We start from the raw sequence: 9,751 nt of genomic DNA, 5'->3' as shown, positions 1-9,751 counted from the left end.
AGGCTCATGTGACAGCACCCATCTGAGGGCTACAGACAGGTAAATATCCCCTCTGGATGAAGGGGACCATGGAGGCCACCAGGTCCATTGATGTCACCCTAGTGTGGCCTTCAGAGAGAGAGGTGCCACTAGTTTGATGCTGCAGCCTTGAAGGGTGAAGCAAAGAGAGACAAATGCTGCCAGTCAGTACCTAAAATGGGAATTTTAAGTAAGTGACCTAATCTTTGTCATCCCTGAAAGACATAAACAGCTCAGGCGAGGTCGTGAGGAGACTTCTATGAGTTACCTGCTGCTGAAAATGCCACCATCACTCATGGAGCTTTTGATGACCTTCAGAGCGAATGGGTTTCTTAGCTTCCTCTGACGTGTTTTACTCTCTGAAAATGAAGCAAGAGCACAAATTTGGTACCTTTGGGGTTTCTCTCAGCCTTTTAGCTTTGGGTCAAATTGATACCAAGGAGGAGAATTTATTTTGTAGAGACAAGTAGAGGCAGAGATGGAGGCAGCAACATAAGAGGCCATTCCATGTTCCAGGCTGAGTTTATTGCTACCTATTTTCTTTCTGGACACACCAAAGCAGAGTCCATGAGTCATTCCCTCTCTTGTCTCTGCAATGCTACAGTAAGCAAATTGATCTGGAGTTTATAATTCAGCTTGTCAAAATAATTTTCTGGGATTAAACTGAATTTCCTGGATTAAAAATTCAAATACACCCAGTGCTGCAAAAGGAATGCAAACTCCTCTTTATTTGATTTATCAGTGGATGCTCCCCAAAGTTTTCCTGAGGAAAGTCAAAAACCATGTGTGTCTTGTAATTAGATCTAAATGATTATGAAATTTTGGGAAATTGGTGTTTATGACACCTGCTGGGGTACACTTCCTCCTCCTGCTGAGAGACGACAACGCAGGAACAAGACCGAGCCTAACTCGTCTGACCTCCTCCTGACCTATGACAGAATCACTCAAGATGATTTAACTTGAAGAAGTGATGGGCTCTCGGTTGTTTGTTGAGCTGGAAAAAAATCTGTTTGACTTCTAAGTACTAATTTCCATTATTTTGCATCTTACTTCGGGGGAGGTTCAGAGTTATTCTGAAACCACAGGTGATATTACCCATTAAAATTGGGACGTAAGCTTTGGTTTTATGCAGCAGATGGATAAACTATCAGTCACTCGCCTGTAGGTGGAAAAATCTTTGCTTAAGCCATTAACACTCCCTAGCGTAACACTACCTGTGTTAAGCAAAGGGAAATCTGTTTTCTTACTGCTATTTGATATTGGGAAATAACAGGAGCAGATAAGCTTTATAGCAGCACTGGAAATGTGTTTGCAGTAATAAATGAGACACATAACAGGCAAAACCATCTTTGCTGCTCAGCCTGTGTTGGCATGAGTCTGTCTCCCCTGCCTCCTCATAAGAAGCCTGGGGTCAAGATAGTCCCAGGATAGGTGATGGACAGAGGGAAGAAAGGATGAAGAGCACTGTGACTCATCCCCTACTCTCACCATTTCACATGGTAGTGGCAATAAGGAAATTAGGGCTGGTTGCAGACCTTGTAGAGTACCCACCATCTGCAGCACTGTCATCTTGTTATGGAGAGCAATACTTTGCAGCAGAAATTGTGTCCTTAGCTGCTCTCATTCATTTCCACACGATCTGAGCATCCGGATCCAAGAGGGGGATGGCTTCCAAGGAGAGGAGGCACAGATGTTGGGAAATTCAGGAAGGAGGCTCATCTAAGTACTTAAATATGTAGCTGCTTAAGTGCATGGCTTACCCATGGAAACTTGTCCTTCTGATAGGCCCCATCCAATAGTCGCTGAAGTCGATGAAAAGATGCCCCTAGAGTCAGATGAGGTTAAACTGCACTTGGAGAAACACATTCATGCTCCTTTGAAATGCTGTAGTCTGTCCATCCATCACACGGCCCTTGACTTCCACATTTCCTCCAAGTTATTGGTTTCCATGCTTCAAACACGTGCCTGTTTTAATGTTGCTGGACAATTTCACTGCTATTTGCTGAAACTGATTTCTGCCCAGTAACTGAGAAAAGGTCATAGCATCTTTAGCAGCTTGTTATACCCTTTTTCTTGTGATTTTCCCATGTTGGTTCCTGAAGCATCCCACATGGACACAAACAACAAAACTTTGCATGAATGAATGATGATGATTAATTAAAGTTTCAATCCTTCCCTGTTTATGAAAGCAGTTTAACAGATTCCATCATCAAACTGAAGATTCATTTGCCATCAGCAACCCACAGGAGATCTATTCCATCACTGTATCTGTACAGGAAGGTAGAGGAGTTCCCCAGCCAAGAGGTTCCTTTCTCTTTTAGTCTGGCTGGTAGAAGAAAGGCCAAGCTCTTAAAGATTTTATTCACCTGTGGAGGACAGTATGCCTTTGGCAGCTGAGGTGGCCCTGGTTTTCCTGGCAGTGTTGCTGGCAGACTAGAGGTTGACACCCATCACAAAAAGCCATTGCCCAGGAAGGACTACATCCATCATATTCCATTCTCATCTAATTGGAAATACATTTTGTTCTCCCAAGATCTTGAAACCCTAGTGTTTTGGATTCTGTCTCAGTCTACGTGGCCACCCAGACAGAGCTGTATGTAACAGTTCTACCCCAGGAGTAACGAGTGGAGGGATCTATCTTGTCCTCCACCATGGGCTGCAAAGAGTTGAACACAGTGGGTCCCCACCCTCTAAGTCATTGCTGAGCATGCAGGGTGCTCAATTCCTGGCGAGCACAAATTACCCCTTACCAAGCATGAGGGCAGATGTGCTTACACTAATGAGCATGTACTTCCTCAAGCAGCATGTGCTTTTGCATTTTCCTTCTATTCTTGTTCTCTTTTACAACTGCTAGGGCCAAATATGCCTGATATAACTCTGCATGCAAACACTGGAGCTCAGACTAGTTTGTCCCAGCTGAGGATCCTTGGAGCATCCAGGATCTCCATATTTGAGTTACACAGGCTCTCAAAGTTCCTAAAACAAGAATGTTCTCCCAGTCCTTCCTTGTGCAAACCAGGTGAATTCCGTTGTTTTTCCAGACAATCCCTCTCCACCAGAGCTCCCTCCAATGCTACAAGCTATTTATAAGGCGAGCTGTGACTGTACAGAACACCCTGGCTCTCATCAGGGTGTGCTTTACACGTTGGATGCTCCTCCAGAAACAGCTTCTACGTGTGCACGGTCTTTTCCTGATTTCCTCCCTTTCCTCTTTCCTTCCTCTGCTGCTGTTTTCAATCACGGCTGCCCGGGCAGCGCGGTGGTCAGGCTTAGAGACTTGCTAGAACTGGATTCAAGATTTATGAGAACTAGATGTAACCAGGCCTCTCCCAGAGGTTTGGGAAGAACAGCTGGAGTCTGGCACTTTCCATCATGACAGGGACTATTAAAAACTAAGAGTTGAACTGAAAAAAGCCAGGGGGAGGTGAGAGGGGGGCAATGTTTAGGCTTAAAATGCAAAACAAGTGCCTGCAATATCCAGGCTGTCTGCGCAGGGGCCAATTCTGACAGCAAACGGCTTTTGCAGCTGCTGGGAGCCGGGCTTATTTTAGAAACCACTTCAGAAACAAGAGGTTAAAAGCAAGGAGGGAGGGCGGGTTTCGATGAGAAGGCTCTGTGTGTGTGTGTGTGTGTGTGTGTGTGTGTGTGTGCGCGATCCTACTGCTCAAAGCCCTGCCTGGATGCACGATGGAGCGCTTCACATCCTGCACTGTCTGGAGGCCGTTTCGGCTGGGCCACCCCACCCAGCGCTGAGGTAATGGCCCCGGCCGGCTGTGTTTGTCGACATCGCTGAGGCGTGCGTGCGTCCGGCCCGCCGCGCCAGGACGGCAGAGCTGCTGTGTGACGAGGAGGGAGGGGACGCCATCCCACCCCATTGTTGTCTTCCATCATGGCGGTGCCCCACCTGTCCCATGCCCAAGAGGTGCTGGGGTCAGGATGCCTCTGGACCTCCTGTTACTGTCACCAGGACAGGATGGGAGTCTGGAAGGAAGGCCGGAACTGGAGAATTGTGAGGAGCCACTGGTACAGAGCGTACTGTCCACAGAGTCTACTGTCTACAGAGCTTGTGCCTTCACCAGTGGCAAGGTGGGGGATGCAGCAGCACAGCCAGGTTGGTTACGTTCGTTCTTCCCAAAACCAGCCCCAGAAAAGCAATCAGAGCTAAGAAGTGCTTAACAAATTGTTGTTCCTCTTGGCGGACAAAGCGTTGTTAAAAAGATGCCCTCTACAAGGACTGAGTGAATTACATCTCCAACCATCCTCTGGCAAAGCAATATCCTTGGTGTCAAGAGAGCCATCACATACATCATTCCCTTAACCTGCAGGCCAAGTGGAGGCTTTTTATTCCCATGCAGTACCTCATGCTCTGAGGCCCAAAGTCATCTGAAGAGACAGTGTTGTATTTGGGCCTGTGTGTCCCCATCTCCATCTGTGTAGGATCTGATGTCCGGCCTGGCTCTCAAGAGACCTGAGGTTCAACTAAGCTGAAGTCTGAAGTCAATAACCAGGAATATCAGAGAAGAAATAGTAAGAGAAAAAAAGTTGGTATTTACAGGATGTAGATTTTTGCTTTAAGAAATCTCTCTGACCTTGGAGATTCCACAATATCATTTCGACATAGCTCTTAGTGGGATGTGAAACAGGGCACAGGAGGGCAAACAATGGAAGCGAGATTATCAACACTTTTATAGAAATATTTGTTTCTGGCTTTCTCATGTTTTGTTGTTGCTTCTTGTTTCTTTTTTTTTTTTGAATCTTAAGCAATCAGTATCTTTTATTAATTTTTTTTGTTGTCTTTTTGGTAGTACTCTGCTGCTTTGGGTAAAGAGATATGAAGAAATTTGAAATACAAGAAATTCCAAATGAGTGACATTTTTATGCTTGGATTTTTCAGTTCAGGAAAATCTGATGGGAAAAAAACATTGCAGCCAACTTGAGTCTTTACAAATCACTTGTCACTTAATTCTGTAAAATATATTTCTATGAACCCACCAGGCAATGACCTTCCATGTACCTCAGCGATCTCTACTATCTCTACCTCCACTATCCATTATGCAAACGTGGAGCAGAAAGAGAATCATAGAATCACAGAACAGCCTGGGTTGCAAAGGATCACAATGCTCATCCAGTTCCAACCCCCTGCTGTGTGCAGGTCGCCAACCAGCAGCCCAGGCTGCCCAGAGCCACATCCAGCCTGGCCTTGAATGCCTGCAGGGATGGGGCATCCACAGCCTCCTTGGGCAACCTGTTCCACTGCCTCACCACCCTCTGGGGGAAAAACTTCCTCCTAATATCCAACCTAAACCTCCTGTCTTGGTTTAAAACCAAAGAGGGTCTCCAAAAGCTTGTAACATCTGCAGGAAAGAAAGCACAGGTTACTGCTCCAAACTTCTTGCTATTCCATGTGAGACAAGGGCAGAATCTGACCCCATGATGTTTCACAGAAGTGAGATGCTATTGTGCCAGGGCTGCAGGCTCATAGCTCTGTTAGGGCACAAAGAAATGCAAACTCTGTCATGGTGGAGGAATACGAGAAGCACATGTTTGGCCAAGCTGGTGGGCAGTGTTCTTCCTGCTTCCAAGGCTTTCTGCTCTGGTATGTGCAGAAAAACAACCCCATTTCCTCCCATTGATGTAGGGGCTTCAGAAAATGCGAATTTCAGCCAATGCTATTAAAACTAACAGTTGCCACATGTAAATATTTATGTTAGCCATCTCACTTCATCTATGAAGCTCCTAAAAACAAATAGCCAAGCGCAACTCTGGCTGTTAGAGTAGGACCAAGATGTGATGCAGCCTTCAGAAGCCAAACCAGCAGGTCCAGGAGGATGAAGGGAGCCTGAGCTTAGACACTTGCTGGTGGACCAGCGTGATGTGCGATGCTTGTGGAGTGATACTGATCCCATCTACCAATTGGTCACCGCCATTGGTGATGCCTGAGAAAGGAAGAACCTGGTTTCTTGGGGTCCCTGTGAGTCCGTAGTTGGGAGAACCATCGCAAGAACCAATGTGAGAGCTCATGCTCTGTGTGTGAGAAACCCATGCCCAACCTCTGATTGTGAACCAGCCTCTCCAGTGCTAGATCCTCCAGACATCTCTACCAGTAGAAGCACAGGATGAGGAAGAAGTTCCTCAAAGAGTTCTAATCTCATCCATGCATGTTGTACTGGTTGGTTTGGGTCTGGAGAGAGGAACAGAAGGGCTAAAAGCATTCATGGTTGCTTGTGCCACTGACCTACATAACACTTACATATGATCTTGTGTATTACTCAGGTTTGTTTCAGTCCAGCACAAGCATTACAAAATGAGGTCTCTACCGTGCTTACCTCCAGGGGCTCTACCCTTTGGTGTTGAGGAGTGAGGTGGAAAATTATACAAGATTTTTTCTTCCCTTGGGAAAAGGTGTGAAATCTGGATCATTTCTGTCTTTTCTTGGTGGCTGTCGAAGCAGAAGTTAAAGCTCTCACAGCAATTTCTAAAATCCCCCTCTAGATAACACGGCAGAGAGGCTTCAAGATTATTCTCAAGAGTGTAATGGCTGTATTTCTTCTTCACTGCAATACCGTGATCTAATGCGCAGTTTCAAGAAGCATTAGGACAACTTTCAAACTGGAAAGTGTTTGGGTAAAAAAAAAAAAAGAGAGAGAAAAGGAAAACAAAACCAAAAACAAAAACCCAAGAACCTCTTAATTCTAGTCTGCTTTCTTTGCTTGCTTTGTGCTGTTTTGAATAAGTTAAAAAGCAAACTGGGAAAATTTAATTTACACCAGGGGAAAAGATACTGCTGTTTAAGTGAAAGAAAGTCCATAGTGATACTGTTCCACTTCAACAAGTATTTGTAGCGTATCCTATATATTCGTATGGGTATATATATACATATATATATGTATATATATATATAAATGTTTTTCCCCCCGGGGTTTTCCTTTTAAAGATTTTTGCCTTTTCACATGTGAACTGTAAACAGACTGACAGATGGAATTCTTTTGTATAAACTGTTTCAGATACACTATTCTTCCATGCCTGTGTCAGTTGTTTACAGTATCAAAAAGCCACAGATACGCCTAAAAGTAAGGAAAGTTGGAATTTCTGCCAAACATTTGGATACCATCTATCCTTCGAGGCTATACCCTCACTGCATCGGGTGGTGCTCAGGAACTTCTTTGCTAGAGGCATCTCCACAAGATGCATGTCAGCAGGAGACTGGGCTATCTTCAAAGAAAGAGCTGGGGAGGGAGAAAAGAAAGACAGTTTTGCAGACTGTAGACCCCAAAAATTGCTGCTGCCAGTGTCTACACTTGGTAATGAGTGCATAATAGACGGGTGGCTGCTGGGCTGGTGCTGGGAATGTCTGGAGTTCTCCATGTGGGTGGTACACGGTCCCCACAGCTCTTTTGTGTGTGTTTTTCCTTCTCTTCCTGCCCTAGATGCCAGGCAAAGGGTCTAATCTGGGAGGCTGTCATGTACTAGACAGTACTCAGGGATCTACAAGGCTGTGACTTCTGGTGAATGAGTCTTTTATCAGTCTGGTTTGGGCCTTTGAAGTGTACAAAAAAATGCAGCTTTTGAATAAAGTCCTCCCAAGAAGTCCCATCTAGAGAGAGCCTATTCCACTGGAGGAACTGGTTTAAGCTGCCCCAGCCCTGTCACAACAACAGCTGCACTGAGTGATTCTCAGCATCCTGGCAGTTCCACACTGACAACCTTCATTTGCCCTGAACTCTGCTTCTGACCCTTACCCTGAGAAATGCACTTTAATGGTCTTCAGTCATTGAAAATACCCTCACATCCTTTGCACTGCTTCTTTTCTGTCTAAACCATTGTAGGGGTTTCCCTGGAAGGGGAATGGCCACCACCATGGGACTGGGATGGGTTGCGTGCTAAAGTTAAGTACTACCTTGAGTGGATTGCAGCTCATGAAAATTGGAAGAGCTCTCCAGGTCTTGCATATCTTTGCAAAGAACAGCCACACCAGCGTACTAATCTCTGCAGTAAGGATCGATGGAACTCAAGACATGCAGTGGGAGTAAATGGATGTCTTCTCCTAGAAAGCAGCAGGAAAAGCAAAGGGAGCAAGGAGGTCAAGGCTGCCTGAAGCACTGAGAAGGACACTGGACCTTCAGATCTGAAAGCTTGAAATGGCCAAAAATTCTCCAGATAATATGTCCTTCCCCAACGTAGTGAAAAAGAGATCCCCTGATACAGAGGAACATTCTGTTAGTTTCTGAGTTTCGAAAAAATGAAAAAAAAGGGGCCTCTGAATAGAAACGTGTAGGATTTGCTCCTATGAAGCTGTACAGAGATTATCTTGGTGGCTGACCCCAGTTCTTTCCCAGAAGGCACAGTTTGGCAAACATGCTGGTGTTGTTCACCAGGACATCTATTCACTTGGATTTTGAGATCAGGAAGGTACCAGAACTAAACACGTAGGGAAAAAAATCTCCATTAAAAAAGAAAACAAAAACATAAACAAACAAAACAAAACAAAAAAAACACAAATAGAGCAAACAAACCAAGGAAAACAATTTCCAGTTGGCCAACACATCCCACCCTAGGATTTACCATCAGAAGTTGCTCTCCATCAAGTTAAGCCTCTGTTGGAACAAAATCAGTCAGATATTTGTCTGCATGAATGCTGGCAATGTTCAGGCTTGGGAGTGTGAGTCCAGCACTGCCCTCTCCTGGATGGACATCAGGAGCCTGCCAGGCACCCAAGAAATGCATGAGAAGTGCAAGAAAAGGCCTAAGAAGTTGCTATTTAGTTCTCCACCCTGCAAGGTACCAAACTTCTCCAAGCTTCTTCTAGTCCTCTGCATCACAAATGCTAAGCGCTCACTTTGTAAAGACTGTCTCTATCTTCTTTTTCAATAAAAATTCTCAGCTGGAAGTCAGTCTGACATCTGTCAAAGATTGTTCACTGAGAACTACGGGCAGGATGGTAGAACCCATCCTTGAGCATTTCTAGCTCACTGTTGTGCTACTTTGGTGAGAGAACCGGAGCACAATAACTACAAAGTGGTGGACTTGGAGAATGGACAGGCTCTGAGATGGAGAACACTAACACAGCAATGTGCAGGGTTCTGATGGAGTTTTAGTTGTGCATGTTTTTGCCTAGTGAAGTTGTGGATGCCCCATCCCCGGAGGTGCTCAAGGCCAGGCTGGATGGGATGAAGGCAGCCTGATCTGGTGCCTGTGTAGTGGTTGGAAACCCTGCCTGTGGCGGGGGGGGTTGGAACTAGGGGATCTTTGAGGTCCCTTCCAACCCAATGGATTGGGTTTGATTCTGTGATTCTGTGAAAGCTCTTCTTGCAATACAGGCAGCACTCAGCTGCTCACCCAGGTTCTTCTTGCTCAAGGGGCAGAGGGCTGCTTTCCCGTGAGCATAAGGGCTGTTGTTCCTGAGCTCTGTGTAGCCATGGTGAGCTCTGTGGTCATGTAAACATTACACAATGGAGAGCCCCTGCTGTCTGAGGGCAGTAGAGGCACTACAGGGCTCCTCCTCTTTGGATTGCTCTTCCTGGGGGAGTGCAGCTCTCCACGAAGTCATGACAGCAAGCTCTGGAGGTGCCAGCAAGCCTGCAGCCCTCTCAGAATTATGCTTGCATTGCTGAGAAGATGGGTCATGTTTCTGGGAATCCACCCTGACCTCCTCTGGTGATGCTCTGGCTCTCTGAGGATAGAGACAGGGAACAAATAGATGCTTCTTACCCAGCTGCTGGTTCCACTTGAGGAA

Source organism: Meleagris gallopavo, chromosome 5 (assembly GCF_000146605.3).
Source record: "Meleagris gallopavo isolate NT-WF06-2002-E0010 breed Aviagen turkey brand Nicholas breeding stock chromosome 5, Turkey_5.1, whole genome shotgun sequence".
Taxonomy (NCBI): Eukaryota; Metazoa; Chordata; class Aves; order Galliformes; family Phasianidae; genus Meleagris; species Meleagris gallopavo.
The sequence above is the reverse complement of the archived record's forward strand: the minus strand, read 5'-3'. Positions refer to the sequence as shown.